Below are 14,657 nucleotides of genomic sequence, written 5' to 3' on the forward strand. Positions count from 1 at the left end.
ACTCAAGTGAGGAAATTCTCTGGAAAACAAGCTGGTCACATGCGCACTTACTTCATTCAGTGGGAATACCTCCCGGTCCCACTAAGCGGTCTTGTGACAACAGTGCTGTCCAACGTTGCGAATGAACTGACTGTCTCTTGCGGTCAATTCTGTTACATGGATTTTATCATAATTTAAAAAATTAAAAAAGCACCCATTCTGACTTCAAATACTTACTCAAAACCTGATAATGATCTTCTTAACTCAGACTCTGACAAGTCAATGAATATTTCAAGTAATTTACTAGAGAGCAGCTTCTTTGCCATCTATTTGGGGAAACGCAGAGAATATAACAAGCCAGCTTCTCCTGTACTGGGCGTCTCTGAGGCAGGGCCCCCAGCCTTCCTCCTCCGCAGAGTCTGCGAATTCCAGGAGTTTATCTAGTACAGGGAATAGGGCTGTGGCTCCACACCTGATCAAGATCGCCTTCTGCATAACTGTAAAGGCCAGACCCAGCCTTCAAGGCTTTCAAAAGAAAACCATGTATCAGAAGAACCGATTCATTCTCCCCAGAAGTACCAATAAAGCCGCACACAGGCCAGGAAGCAACAGAAAGCCTATTTTTCAGTCAATCCACCAGAAGCCCTGCCCCTGAGGACATCCGAGTGTCTATGTGGGTCCAGACAGGACAGACGCCCTCCCACCCAGGTCCATCCCTTCAGCTGCGCTGGGTCACAAGTCCAAGGTGGTGGTGGAGGCGCGCCAGGGTGCAGAGCTCTCGGATTTCCAGATCTGACTCCTGCCATGTCACCTGGGCAGGGAATTGTGGGCCCCCAGGACCAATAAAGTCCCTACAAGGCCATCTCGAACCTTGTTCCCCTCTGACTAAGTATCCCAGAGCACGGCAAGGATTTCCCAGATGTGAACTGCTTTTGACAGGATTTTAGGGCCAAAAGACGACACTCAGCCCCGGCAGACACCACAGGTCATCCTGGCCCACTGTGCCCTGTCACAGTGAAGGAACAGCTGCCTGAAAGTTACTGATCTGCCCTCAGCCTCTGCCTCCCCCAGATGCGTTTGCCCCATGGCACCACACTGTCCCGGAGAAGGGGTTGCCCATCTGTAGGACTTCGGCTGCCTATGGGTCCAATCACTGAGGAGAGGGTCACCCAAAAGGACAGGGGTCTCTGCAGAGGGCCGGGGGGCTCTCCTCCCCGCTAAGACAAAGGTGAAAACAGATGAGTTGGCCTGTGACTTTGTTGGACACGTCAGGAAAACACTAGCAGAGCCCAACCCTCGCCCATCTCTCTGAAGCCAGCTTCCCCACAGGCAGGTGAGCACGGCCGCACTCGACAGCATCACGCTCCTGCCCTTCTCACCACAACGGAACGGGAGGAAGGGCCTGGGCGGCTGCTCGGAGAGGACAGGATGCCCCCGAGTCCCCTACTCCAGAGTTCTGGGGAAGCCCCCTCAACTTTCTAGACCACAGACCATGCTGGAAACCTAGCTTGATTTTTTCGAACAAGGAAACTTCCTCCCAGAAAATGACTGTCCCTATCTCTGCAAACCCAGCAAGAGAACACCCTTCACTTTCCTTATCAAAGGGGTTTGCCTGAGCCCCAGAGGGGAGAATACGAGAATGTCCACAGCTCACAAACCTTACTTTTCCAGGTGGGGATAGAAGGCTGCTCACAGAACTCTGGTTAAAATGCAGTAATCCAGCGAAGAATGTCCAGACATTTGGGAGTGATTCTGTCTGTAAAAAAATTAAGGGTAAAAAGCTCAGAAGGATGGCTATTGACAGGCACTCTGGGCAAATCTTTCTGTGCAGAGATCTTTTCAGAATACCTTTGAAATCCTCCCAAACGTAACAAGGTTTTATAAAGAAAGCTGAAACGAAGGGTGGGAAGATTTGCATTTTACTAACCAAAAAGCCCAACCAATTTTCAGCCATAGTGAGAAACTACAGAAAATAAGGAGTTTCAAGAAGTTTTTAACTGTATGAAGTTTCTTCTTAACACAAACAGAAGTTACTGCCTCCACTGCTGGCAGACGTTTCCTGTTTGCTATCATCCTGACAGGTTTCCATTTCAGGTTCATTCTAATTTATGATGATGTTAAAAAGAGTAACATTCTATTACTCTGAGTTTAAGAAATAAAGAAAGAAATAACACAAGAAAAGCACTCCTGGAGGGACGGCCCACAGTGTGGCCGGGGAAACCCAGCACAGTGACAGCTATCAGAACACGACGTGGGGCGACTGGGGAGACTCCGGGAGCACAGGAGATGGGGCTGCATTTCTACTGAACGGAAGTGGTTACTGCAGGAGGGCCAGGCTCCAGGTCCCCAAGCCAGCAACACACCCCCTCTTCCCTGGGGCCACACAACAGCCCTGACTGGACACCCCGCTGTTAGACTAGATCTTACAGAGCAGATGAGTAAAATCCCTGTTCCCTGGGAACAAACCAGTCCCAGGCTCACAGCACTTACACCAGCAGGCGGCGTGCTGTGTGCTAGGAACTGCGGGGAGGGTGCCCTGCTGGCCTTCCTTGTACTCAGCTTCCCTTTGGAGATCCTAACTCCTGTAGGTTGCTGGGTACGTTCCGGGTACGGCAGTTACTACTGTAATCAGCCAGCATCTATAAAAATCTACGTGAGGGGGGCTAGTGATAGGCTCAAGTAACTTATTACCCTCTCAGTATTTTAAAAACTTTTTAAAAAATCATGAAAACAACTGTTTGCAAATTTAAAACCTTGGGTACTTTTTTTGGCACCAAAGGTAACACCTCTGGACCTCTACCTCACACCATACACAAAAATTAGCTAGAAAATGGATCAAAGGCCTAGATGTCTCAACTAAAACCATTAAACTCTTACAAGTGTAGATGTTCATAACCTTGAATTTGGCACTAGTTCTTAGATCTGGCACCAAAAGCACAAGAAGAAAAGAGTAAAAAATTAACTGGACAAAATTTAAAACTTTGTGCTTAAGAGGACACCATCAAGAAAGTGAAAACAATTCATAGAATGAGAGAACTATTTTCAGGTCATATATCGGGAATACATAAAGAACTCTTACAACTCAATAATGAAAAGAACAATTAATCACATTTTTAAGTGAAGAAAGGAACTGAATCAACATTTTCCCAAAGATACACAGACAGATAAGCTCATGAAAAGAGAGTAACATTAACTATCAAGGAGATGCAAATCAGCTCCATGGAGACCCCACTCCAGGCATTCTAGGATGGCTAAGATAAATTTTAGAAAGACAGTAAGAAGTTTGGTGAGGCTGCGGAGAAATCACAACCCTCTTATATTGCTAGTGGGAAAGTAAAATGAAAAAGCCTGGCGGTTCCTCAGAATGTTAAATACCGAGAGATCGTACGACCCAGCAAGTCCACTCCTACAGGTATACACCCAAGAGAAAGGAAAACGTCCACACAAAACTTGGATAGGAATGTTCACAGCAGCATTATTCCTAACAGCCAAAAAGTGAAAATAACCCAAACGTCCATGTTACGTAACAGACCTGTGGTATGCAGTCTATCGCTACAATGGAATATTATTTGGCAATGAAGAGGAGTGAAGCACTGGCACCTGCTACAACACAGATGACCCTGAAAACATTATGCTTGGTGAAAGAAGCCAGACACAGATGGCCACAGAGTATACAGTCTCATTTATATGAAAGGCTAGAACCAGCAAGTCTAGAGACAAAAAGTAGATCAGCGGTTGCCCAGTGTCAGAGCAGGATGGACAGGGTCTCTTTTTGAGGTGAGGAAAGCACCCACGCAGAATTAAGCTTTCTGTCAACCTCGCCCTCTCTAGGGCAGCACAAAAAGGCATCTGAGCATCGGAAACAGGTATCACAAGGCCCACTCTCACACCACAATCACTCAGAGGAATCCCCTCCCATCCCGGCTCCTGCATCTGCACATCTGATGGACACACAGCCTCGGCTCTCCGCGCCCCAGGACATGGGCCTATCACCACACAAGGCAGGAGCTGGGGCTCACAATGATTCTACCACTCAACCATGTGCTTTCTAAGCATCACTGCCTGGCACGGACCAAAGATCTGAATCAACAATTATGTTCATCCCATTTTAAAGTGTTTTATGGATAAGTCCTTCAAAATACTTCCACTAAAGTCAGATGTAGTGGGAGGTAAACTTTCAGGTCCTGGGGGGCAGAGCATCAAAAGTAACTCTGCATCCCCCAGCTCTTTATTCTTGCGTGGCAAGTCGCCTTTAGGGCTTTTCCTCGTTCCTTGAGTGTCTGGGAGTACTTTCCATCCAGGAGAGAAGTAGGCCTGCCTCCCATACGGCACCGGTGACTCACCCCGCAGACCTCAGACCTGGACCCGGCGCGGCGGGAGGGGCGCTCTAACTTCGGCTCTGCCCAAACCGGCCTGCGGGCCGCCAGGCTGAATCATGCGTTCAGGACCTGGTAGGTTACGCCTGACAAAGGCCCGCGGGGCCAAGTAGACACTGAGCCCAAGCGGAGCAGGCCCGGGGAGAGCGCCCGCTCCGGACGCCTCCAGAGCTGCGTCCAGCGTAAAGTGGAATTCCTCCCCCAGAAGCCGGACAGGGCTCCATTCCAGGAGGACGAAGACCTGTCCCCCTCTTCACCTGAGACACTCCAAAAGCACCTTCCAGGTGATCTCCAACACACCCAGAGAAGAGACTGTTCCAAATTTAGGGCCTCACAACTCTGCAACTGCGCGAGTCGCTGCATTTCCAATGACCTGATTGCAACACCTCCCGGTAGGTGCGGGCCCGGAGCTGGGCGGGAACATCTCCACCCTGCAGCCAGCGAAATTTCAGCCCCTCCCCCAGCCCTCTGCCCCTTCTCCTTGACCCCCTGGGTCCTGGAACCCATCCCCATAGGGCCCCTCTCCCACCCCAGATCCCCTGGGCCCTCCGTCCCCGTCCCCTAAACCCCCGGGTCCCGACCCCTCCCCCTCGGCCCTCCGGCCTCTTCCTCCTAGGAGTCCCGGCACCCACCCCTCAGGCCCCAGACCCTCTGCGTCTGCTCCCTCTCCTCCCTCTTCCTGCCCTCAGCCCCAGGCCCCTCCCGCTCCATCCCCAGACCCCTCAGAATCACGCGCCCTTCCCCCTCAGGCCGCGGCCCCTTCCCCCAGCCAGCCCCCTTCTCTCGGACCTCAGCCCCTCCCCTCAGGCCCAGCCCCCCACCCCAGCCCCCGGCCCCGGCACGGTCCCTCGGCCCCCGGCGAGCCCACCCTTCTCCGACCTCAGCCTCCCGCCCGGGGAAGCTCGCCGGCGCTACCCCCGCGCCCGAAACCGCGAGCGGAAATGCGGCGAGACCGCCGCGGCTGCCGTTTCCTTCCCGTTTCGGGACCTGGAGGCGCCCCGGAACCGCAGCCGAGGAACCTGCCCTCCCCGTCCGGCGGAAGCCGCGCTTGCTCACCGCCGCCTGGGGTCGGTCCGGCCCGCCCCGCTCGGCTCTGGCTCCGCCGTACCAGCCGCTCCCAGGCGCCCCGCTCCACTTCCGGTTCCGCGGGCGGGGGCGGGCCGCATCCGGGTCCCGAGAGGCCCCGCCCCCGCCGGCACGCCCCGCCCCCGCCCGGTCGGAGGCCTCCGGGCTCCGGCAGGCGCCGCAGTGCGAGCTGAGGTCCAGCTGGGGCTGCGTGGCTCACGGCTCGCTGCCGCCTCCCTCGTCCACGTGGCGCCCGCAGCGCCCACCGCTGGCGCCGGCGCGAGCTCCGCTCGGGGTGCGAGGCTGCGGAGCATGCCTACAAATGAAATGGCTGTACATAGTAAATTTACGTAGCTCGCACCGTGTGCGGACCAGACTGTCTCAGATGCAGACAATCCAAAGTGGTAGGAAAATGGGAAAATGTGCCGGCCAAGGGGACAATGCCAAGTGCTCTGAGCCCTGAGGACTCAGGAGGTAACTGTGACTATCAGTCACCTGGGGGGACGAGCGTCCTCATCATCTTCTCTGTCCATCCAGCCATCCATCCATCATCCATCCATCATCCTTCCACCCATCATCCATCCATCATCCATCCACCCATCCATCCATCATTCGTTCACCATCCATCCACACACCCATCCATCCACTACCAAGACATACATCATCCATCCATCCATCCATTCTTCCATCCATTCATCCATCCTCCATCCATTCATTCACCCACCCATCCATCCATCATTTATCCATCCATCCACCCAGAGAAGGCCAGGTATGTAACAGGAATAGAAGGTCAACGGAAGAAACATGGACCTTGCTCTCAGGGACCTTTCAGCTTAGGGAGTCAGGCATTAATCATATATATTGTTAGGAAACGAGATTAATGCTGTGAAGAAGTCATCAAAGTTCATGATATTGGGTAGAAGGTGGGACCCGAACTCATCCAGGAGATCCAAGATTTCTTCAAGCAATTAACCTTCGTGCTAAGATCTGAAGGCCAAATAGAAGTAAACAAGGTAGGAAGGGAAAATTTTCCAGGCATGGAGAGAGCCTATACAAAGGCCCTGAGGCAGGAAATATCTCACCACAGAGGAAGTGAAGGAAGTTCAGTGTAGCAGAGGTGTGGTGATGCAATGGGGCCATGTCATGTGGAGATTGGTAGGGCACAGCAAGGACTTTGGTCTTTACTCTAAAAGAAATCAGAAATCCTTAGAGGAAATTAAGCAGAGGAGAGACATCATACAGTTTGAATTGTGATGAAATCCCTCTGGCTGCTATTTGGAGAATGGATGGGAAGAGGGCCAGGTAGGAGCCTAGTATGGCCAACTCAGGCAAATGAGCAGTAGCAAGTAAGCTGGAGAGAAGTGAGTTGATACAAGATACATTTAGAAAGTTAAATTGTCAGGTTTGAGGATGGTTTGGGGGTATAGGGTGGGGAAGGAGATGTTGGGGGTCAATGGATAATTTAAGATAAATTCATGATTTTCATACACATATAAAATGAACACATCAAAGATTTTATTTAACTTAATAATAAATGAAACGATAAGGTATTATGACTTGTTCAAAGAAGAAGTGAAAGGAATGCTGAAATGAATTAACAAAAACTGGTCTATCCATAGGGCAATGTCAATTGTATTTCACTGGACATGGATAATTTGCCTTTCTATGGACAAGAATTATTTGCATTGCTGTCTGCTTACTGCAAGTTAACTTCTACCTCTACAGAGGTGTGAAATAATCTAGGCAAAAAAAAAAAAAAAAGGGCACGCATCTTAGAATCATAATTATCAGAGGCTCTTTCGTTCTGTTGAAAGAATATTTGCGGGAGGGTACAGCTCAGTGGTGGAGTGCATGTTTAGCATGCAAGAGGTTCTGGGTTCAATCCCTAGTATCTCTGGTAAAAAGTAAAAACAACTAAACATAATTAACTCCTCCTCCAAAAAAAATCTGTAGAAAAAAAATTTAAAAAGAAAGAATATCTAATAGTCACCTTTGCCCCTTCCAAAGTCTGAAATTTTTCCCAGCATCTGAGTAGACAGGGAAAATGTGCAGGGGGGTCCTAGGGTGGCGGAGAAGATTGAAATGGGAGAGTGAGAATATGGTTTCGGACTTGGTACATTTTGGACTTGGGACATTTGAGGAGCCAGTGGCATGTCAAGGTGGGGTCCAAGAAGTGATGCTGGAGAGATAGCTTTTGAGCTGGAGCTTTTAAGAGTAAGCAGGATAAAGACATAAACAGATAGGAAAGCCATCCTGGGAAGGGGGGTAGTTCAAGCAAAGGCACAGAGGAGGGAAAGAATAGGGTCTGTGTAGGGAACATTGAGGTCAGATAGATAGAACTGAAGTGCTTTCACTTCCGTCATTACTACAGACAGTGCAGCAACGTGTGCAGTTAAGCATCAAGCTAAATGCTTGGTGGTGTCCACTGGAAAAATAAAAGCACAATGTGAGAGTTGTGAGTTAAGTTTTATTGGGGGCAAAATGAGGACTACAGCCCGGGAGACAGCCTCCCAGAGAGCTCTGAGGAGCTGCTCTGAAGAGATGGGGGAAGGTCGGTGTCTACGTGACTTCAGTGACGGGGGTACGTGCAATCATGCATGCATTTTGGCAGACGGTTGCTGCTAGTCTTGAAGAGGAGATATTTCCATTAATGATTTTAGAGCTTTTCTAGACATGAGAAGATGCAAGAAATTGGGCTCCTAAAACCTTCTCCTGACAAATATCTAACTACCTGAAGGCGTGTTCTGCCGGTTTTCAGAGCACAGAGCACCTCACTCCCAATCCCCGCCCTGCACTCCTCTCAGGCTGTGTTGAAGGTCAGCGACTGTGACTTCATTCTTAGAGAGGCAGATGGCAAGTGACAGTTTTTAGTTGGCATAGGCTAAATGGGGAAGTCAGACCTGGAAGCAGGGGAACTAACATTTGGAGACAGCCTGGCTTTATCGGGCACCATTGTGAGATTATAGGTGTGACACTGTGATTTGAAATATCTATTTGATCTTCATTCACAGTTCCTGTCTCATAGTTCCCCAAGCCCTTGGGATTTCCTAAGTATTGCAAGCATAAAGTTGTCACTAGTTCTAGGAATGAGGTGACTTTTGGAGGCACCTAAGGATGGGGGCCAGTTGCCAGGGGAATGAGCCATGTGACTAGAGGGCTGGAACTCCCCACCCTTGACCTCTGAGGAAGGGAGAGGAGAAAGACTGCAGGTTGAACCAGTCACCAAAGGCCAGTGATTTTATCAGTCGTGCCTGTGCAATGAATCCTCCATAAAGACCCAAAAGAACAAGGTCTGGAGAGCTTCCTTGGTAAACATGTGCAGATTTGGGGGAACTGGTGCTCAGAGGGAGCTGGGAGCTCCGCACCACCTCCCCACAGCTCGCCCTGCGCATCTCTTCCATCTGACTGTTCCTGAGTTATGTCCTTTCATAACAAACCAGTGACCTAGTAAGGACCATGTTTCTCTGAGTTCTGTGAGCCGCTCTAGCAAATTAATCCACCCTGAGGAGGGGCTCAGGGGAACCTCTGATTTACAGCCAGTCAGTTAGAAGCACAAGTGACAGCCTGCACTTGGGACTGGTGTCTGAAGTCCAAGGAGGAGGCTGTGGGAACCTCCAGTATGTAGCGGGTGGGTCAGAAGTGCAGGTAACAACATAGACTTGCAGCTGGCATCTGAAGGGGGGATTGTCTTGGGGGACTGAATCTGTAACCTGTGGGATCTGATGTCGCCTCGAGTAGAGAGTGTCAGAACTGAGTTGAAGGGGAGGGTAGAGCTCAGTGGTAGAGCACGTGCTTAGCATGCATGGGGTCCTGAGTTCAATCCCCAGGACCTCCATTAAAATAAATAAATAAACCTAATATCCCCCCCCACCAACAAACAAACAAAAATCAATAAAGAGATACCATTAAAGAAAAAAAAAGAACTGAGTTGAATTCCCAGGAACCCTGGTAGTGTCTGAGAATTGTTTGTTGGTGTGCAGGGAACCACCCCCGCTTTAGCAGTTGGATCTCAGGACACCAACTTAAGAGAATATTTCATTTTCTCCTCAAAACAGCTTGATGAGTTGAAATTACTTTTAAGAGCACTTTTACTGAACTATAATTACATAAAACACACCACACCCACTTGAAGCGCACAATTCAGTGGTTTTCAGCATAGTCACAAGATGGTGCAACCATCACCACAACCGATTTGCCGAACATTTTCTTCCCCTGAAAGGACACCCTGCCCGCCCCACCCCACCCCCGCTCTCTCGGGATGAGGGAGAGTTGTTGCTGCCTTCGTCCAGACCAACAACCAAAGCTCACTGGAGACTGGTCCTCAGGAGGTGGCGTGGGCACTGTGACTCTCAAAGATCACTCTGGATGCTAGTGGGAAAGAGATCGTGTTTCACAGTGACTTCCCGACCTTGCATTTACAGAGACGCTGTAAACTTGGAAAACCAAAAAGGCACAGCCGTGCCCCCAAACAAGTTGAATGCCTCTGTGGACCCAAAGTGACTGCAGAAATGCAAGGCGGCGCGCGGGCTGAAGCTGTGGGGCTGTTTACATGTGGTTTTCTCCAACAGTAAATGCAATAGTCCTACAGGGTCCAAGGTTGGTTGAATCTTTGGATGTGGAGCTGTGGGTACAGAGGGCCTGCTGGAAATTATACTTCAAGTTTCAACTTTGAGGAGGGCTGGTGCCCCTAAGCCCTGAGTTGTTCAAGGGGACCCATACACCAAGAAACAGAGTAAAACTGCAAACTCTCAAAAAGAAAAAAATTTAAAAAATCATAAAAGCTACCAGAATGACAAGACACAAGGTTTGCAAAAGAATGACCATTAGCCCCACTGCAGACTTGCCCTCTGCCCAGGGGATGCTAACAGCTAGTATCTTTGAAGTGCTGAGAGGAAACAGCTGTCGACCTGGAATGTGACAGTTTTCCCCAGAGTGTGTGGGGGATCATGAGAATACTGACCCTATTGATGGACTGAATGTGTTCTTGACCCCCAGCACCTCAGAAGGTGACTGTATTTGGAGTTGAGATAAGGCCCTTAAGGAGGTAACTAAGGTTAAATGAGCACATAAGGGTGAGGCCCCAAGCTAGTATGACTTGGTGTCCTTATAAGAAGAGGAGATCAGGACACAGACACACACAGAGGGACAATCAGGTGAGGACACAGGGGGAAGATGGCCGTCTCCACGCCGAGGAGAGAGGCCTCAGGAGGAACCAGCCCTGCCCGCCCCTGCATCTCAGATTCCAGCCTCCAGGACTGGAGACCAGGACTGTGTGTTGTTTATAGTGCCCAGTCCGTAGCGTTTGTTACAGCAGCCTGAGCTGACTCATACAGCCCTCAACAAACCATGCTCCCCTGTGTCCACGCCTCCTTGCTCTGTGACTGTCCTAGTCAGTTTGCGCTATAATAACAGAATACCATAGGCTGGGTGGCATATAGACAACAGAAATTTATTTCTCACAGTTCTGGAGGCTGGAAGTTCGAGGTCAAGGTGCTGGCAGAATTGGTGTGCGGTGAGAACTGGTTTCCTGATTCACAAATGGCCAACTTCTCCTTGTGTCTTCGCATGGTGAGGGAGCTCTCTGGGTCTCTTTTCTAAGAAAATGAATCCCATTCATGAGGACCTCACACTCAGGACTAAGCACCTCCTGAAGGTCCCACCTCCAGGTACCATCACATGGGGCACTGAGTTTTAACTTACGAATCTGGGCAGAGACACAGACCTTCAGTCCACAGCAGCCACATAGCTGCTCCTCTTATCAGTAACTAGATGGGGTCTATTTCTCCAAACTTTTGACTCTGGACTGGCGTTGTGACTGACTTGCTCTGATCAAGAGAATGTGGAGAAATGACACTGAATGAGCTCTACACACAATGGTAAGGGATGTAGACCCTAAGATGCCTTGTTGCTTCTCATCTTGCACCCTTGGAACCTGAGACTACACTGCTGTGAAGAAGCCTACTGGAGTGTGAGAGGCCATAGGAAGGAGAACCCAGGCGTCCCAGCTAAAAGCCAGCACCAGCTGCCAGGTACCTGACTGAGGCCATCTGGGACCTTCCAGCCCCAGAGAAGCTGGCAGGTGACTGCCATCACATGAGTGATCCCAGAAAAGACCAGCAGAAGAACCACCCAGGTTGCCAATCCACCAAATCAAGAGAAACAATAAATCATTGTTTTTTCACCACTAAGTTTTGGGGTGGGTTTTTACAAAGCAACAAATAAGAAACCATAGCAGATGGTGATCTTTTAAAGGATTACAGAATCAACTTTTCTGGGGGAGAAACACAGCACAAAAAAAATAGATGGCAGAATAGAAAATGTAAGAGTTCATTTCATACATATAAGTTCCAATTATCTATTGCTGTGTAATGAGCCACTCCAAAAGTTAATGGTAAAAAAGAAACAAACCCCATCATTTTATGCCGAGACTTCATGGATCAGGAGTTTGGAAAGGGCAGGGGTGGCTCGTCTGTGTTTCCAGTGGAGCCTTAGTTGGGAGGGATGAACTGTCTGGGGCCTTGGTTCTGGCTGCTGGTGGAGTTCATTTCTTCTCTTGTCTTCCTTCTTCATGTCTTCAGGATCTGGAATGTCCTACTTGGCTTCCTCCCTCACAAGAGGACAGCAGGAACGCCTGGGGATCTCTCTCTCCACGGTCTCTCCGTGTGGCTACCTTGGGCTTCCTTACAGCGTGCTGGTCTTTGGGTAGCCGGACTTCTTACTGGGCGGTTGGTTTCTGCAAGGCTCCTCCCCTGAACTTCACATCTGCTACATTCTTTTTTGGTCAACCATGTAAGTCACCGAGGCCAGCCCAGGTTCAGGGCAGGGGTCAGATCCCACCGCTCCGCGAGCATTGCAGCAGAGAATCTGCAGCCTGTGTGATGTTTTGTCATATACTGTATTTCTGTGTCTAAGATGCCATTGCTTGTAAGACGTATCCTGACTTCATGGATTAAAAAATGTGAAAAAAAAAAATGGTCATAACAGAACTGATGAAAGAGAGTGATGGGAATACATGCCAGGCTGCTGTGTAAAATGTTTTCCACTGTGGGTTGCAGCTGAAGTTCAAAACGGGGTGCAGTTACATTCCAAAGTGAGGGCCAAGAAGCAGTTTCCAGACACCTAGTCCAGACTGAGAGTTTATCACACAAGGCGACCCTAAAATAACGATTAAAAATGGTATTAAAGAAGATTCCACATGAATGCAAAAATAGAATACTGTAATAAACCCTCGTGAATCCATCAGCCATCTCTAACAGTTATCAACCCACATAGTCAGTTTTGATCCATATCCTGACCTATCCCTGCCCCTAAGATTATTTTAAAGCAAATTCCAGACACTGCATTATTTCATCTATAAATACTGGGGTATACAGTCTCCCCACGTGCCTTTCTTGTTGTAATCATAGTAATCCACTTGGCTGAGCAATAAATAATATTGACAGCCTTATTAATGGAAACAGTGAACACGGATGTAACCATTAACTTTGATTTAACTCTGTAGGAAGATGGGGGGGAGGCACAGGAATGCTAAAATTCCCATCCACCAGGAAGAGTTGCCAATAGGAACTAAAAAGTCTAAAACTGATGAATCAACAGGCCACATTAAGCTCAAATTATTTAGGAGTAAGGAAGCAAGTAGAGCAAATCGTTAACACACTTGCACATCGACCAGGGAGGGGGAAGTAGGCATGAAGACAGGGGCCGCTGGGACTGCTGGGGCTTTGCTTTAAATGACTCACATGTTAGTACTTCAGTTTAAAATAAAACATTAAAAAGAAAATAAGGTGTTGGAGAATTGAAGACTAAAATCACTTAGGCCTTATGCGTTGTGTAATACTACAATCCCTCAGTTACGTTGTTTTAATTTTAAAAAGATGAAATTAATTTACATTGCTTTTTATCTTAATTATGAACTTGTTTTAATTGTTTTTATATACTGTGACGAAAGCATCTTGGTCTACTTGAAGGCCAGGACTGTAGGGCTTAAACGAGAAGGTCATGGTTGTCAGCTGCCCCTCATCGTGAGGAAAGTGTACGCTCTGCGGCTTCTTCCGAAGACCAGCGAGACCCACTGCAGACGTGCAGAGTGAGCCCAATCACAGGCGGCGCTGCAAGGAGTGGCCACGTGGAAAGGGGAGGTTGTTCCCTGAAACCCTGTCTGGGGACCACATGCATGTTATCCAGCAAAGATGCTAAATATGTTGAGTGAACATGAACAAAATTCCCAACATCCAGGGTTGTGTGAGCAGGTCCCCCTCCCTCCAGGGCAGCCTCCACGCCAAGGCCACAGCACAGCTGCAGTCCCGGGGCCGAGCCCTGGGTTACGGGATTAGAAATGCCTCCTCTTCCTAGGAGGGCGGAATCATTTTCTGCCTCGTCACTGTCTCTCCAGCACCTCAAGAGTGCCCGGCACAGAGCAGGTCCTCAAGACCTGTGATTCTTTCTTTTTTTGTAAATTTACTGTAGGTACCAGGGATTGAACCCAGGACCTCATGCATGCTAAGCACTCACTCTACCTCTGAGCTCTATCCTCCCCCATAAGAAGTGATTCTTGGCATCGCTTGTTAGTAGACCAGAACCCCTCTGCTCCTGGACAGATCTACACCTGCAGCTAGTGATGCTCTGCACACTCGAGTTGGAAGTTGAAATGTCCTACAAGTCAAACCTATTTGCATGCCAAGGGTCATTTTGATTATTTTAAGATGTCTTCTGCATTCTTCTTAGCCAGTCTCTGTCTCCACCCATGTCACAGGGAGCGGTCTGGAAACTCCGTTCCCCCCAGCACAGGCCCAAGTTCCCGGCCATCAGCAGCCCCCTGCCCTCTCCTTAGTGCCCCTCATGTGACATACAGAGTCCATGTTCCCACCAGAAGGTGGGTCCCTGGGGTATGGCCAGTTCAACCCATCCTGGTATCTCCAGGGCAAGGTCTTCTCCAGAATGACAGTGGTGGTGGCCCCACAGAGATACATCTATGTGCAAATCTCTGGAACCTGTGAATGTGACTATTTGGAAAAGTAGTCTTTGAAGATGTAATTAAGGATCTTGAGACGAGGTTTTCTTGGACTACCTGGGTGGGCCAATGACAAGTGTTCTTATAAGAGACAGAAGAAAAGACACAGAGAGGAGAGGATCACGTGAAGAGAGGCAGATTGCAGGGATGTGGCCACAGCCAAGGAAGCTGGCAGCCAACACCTGGAAGAGGCCAAGAATGGACCCGGCCTTGAGCCTCCAGAAGGA

The 14,657-nt window shown here is 49.3% G+C and overlaps 1 protein-coding gene across 8 annotated transcripts in view; it reads right to left on the reverse strand.

Annotated features, from left to right (window-relative positions):
- Positions 1–5,490, reverse strand: part of CTTN (cortactin) — a 32,556-nt gene extending 27,066 nt beyond the window's left edge. For 2 of the 8 annotated variants that reach the window (XM_064492020.1, XM_031448159.2), the window contains exons 1-2: positions 5,412–5,490; positions 1,638–1,735 (exon numbers count right to left, since the gene is read on the reverse strand). The gene's annotated coding sequence lies outside the window, so the exon portion shown is untranslated. Of the gene's footprint in view, positions 1–51; positions 1,588–1,637; positions 1,736–5,234; positions 5,374–5,411 lie in introns of those variants that run through there. The other 6 variants (XM_031448150.2, XM_031448160.2, XM_031448161.2 and 3 more) reach the window with 6 other exon arrangements.
- Between the last annotated feature and the right edge of the window lie 9,167 nt (positions 5,491–14,657).

This window comes from Camelus dromedarius, chromosome 12 (assembly GCF_036321535.1).
Source record: "Camelus dromedarius isolate mCamDro1 chromosome 12, mCamDro1.pat, whole genome shotgun sequence".
In the NCBI taxonomy this organism is placed as follows: Eukaryota; Metazoa; Chordata; class Mammalia; order Artiodactyla; family Camelidae; genus Camelus; species Camelus dromedarius.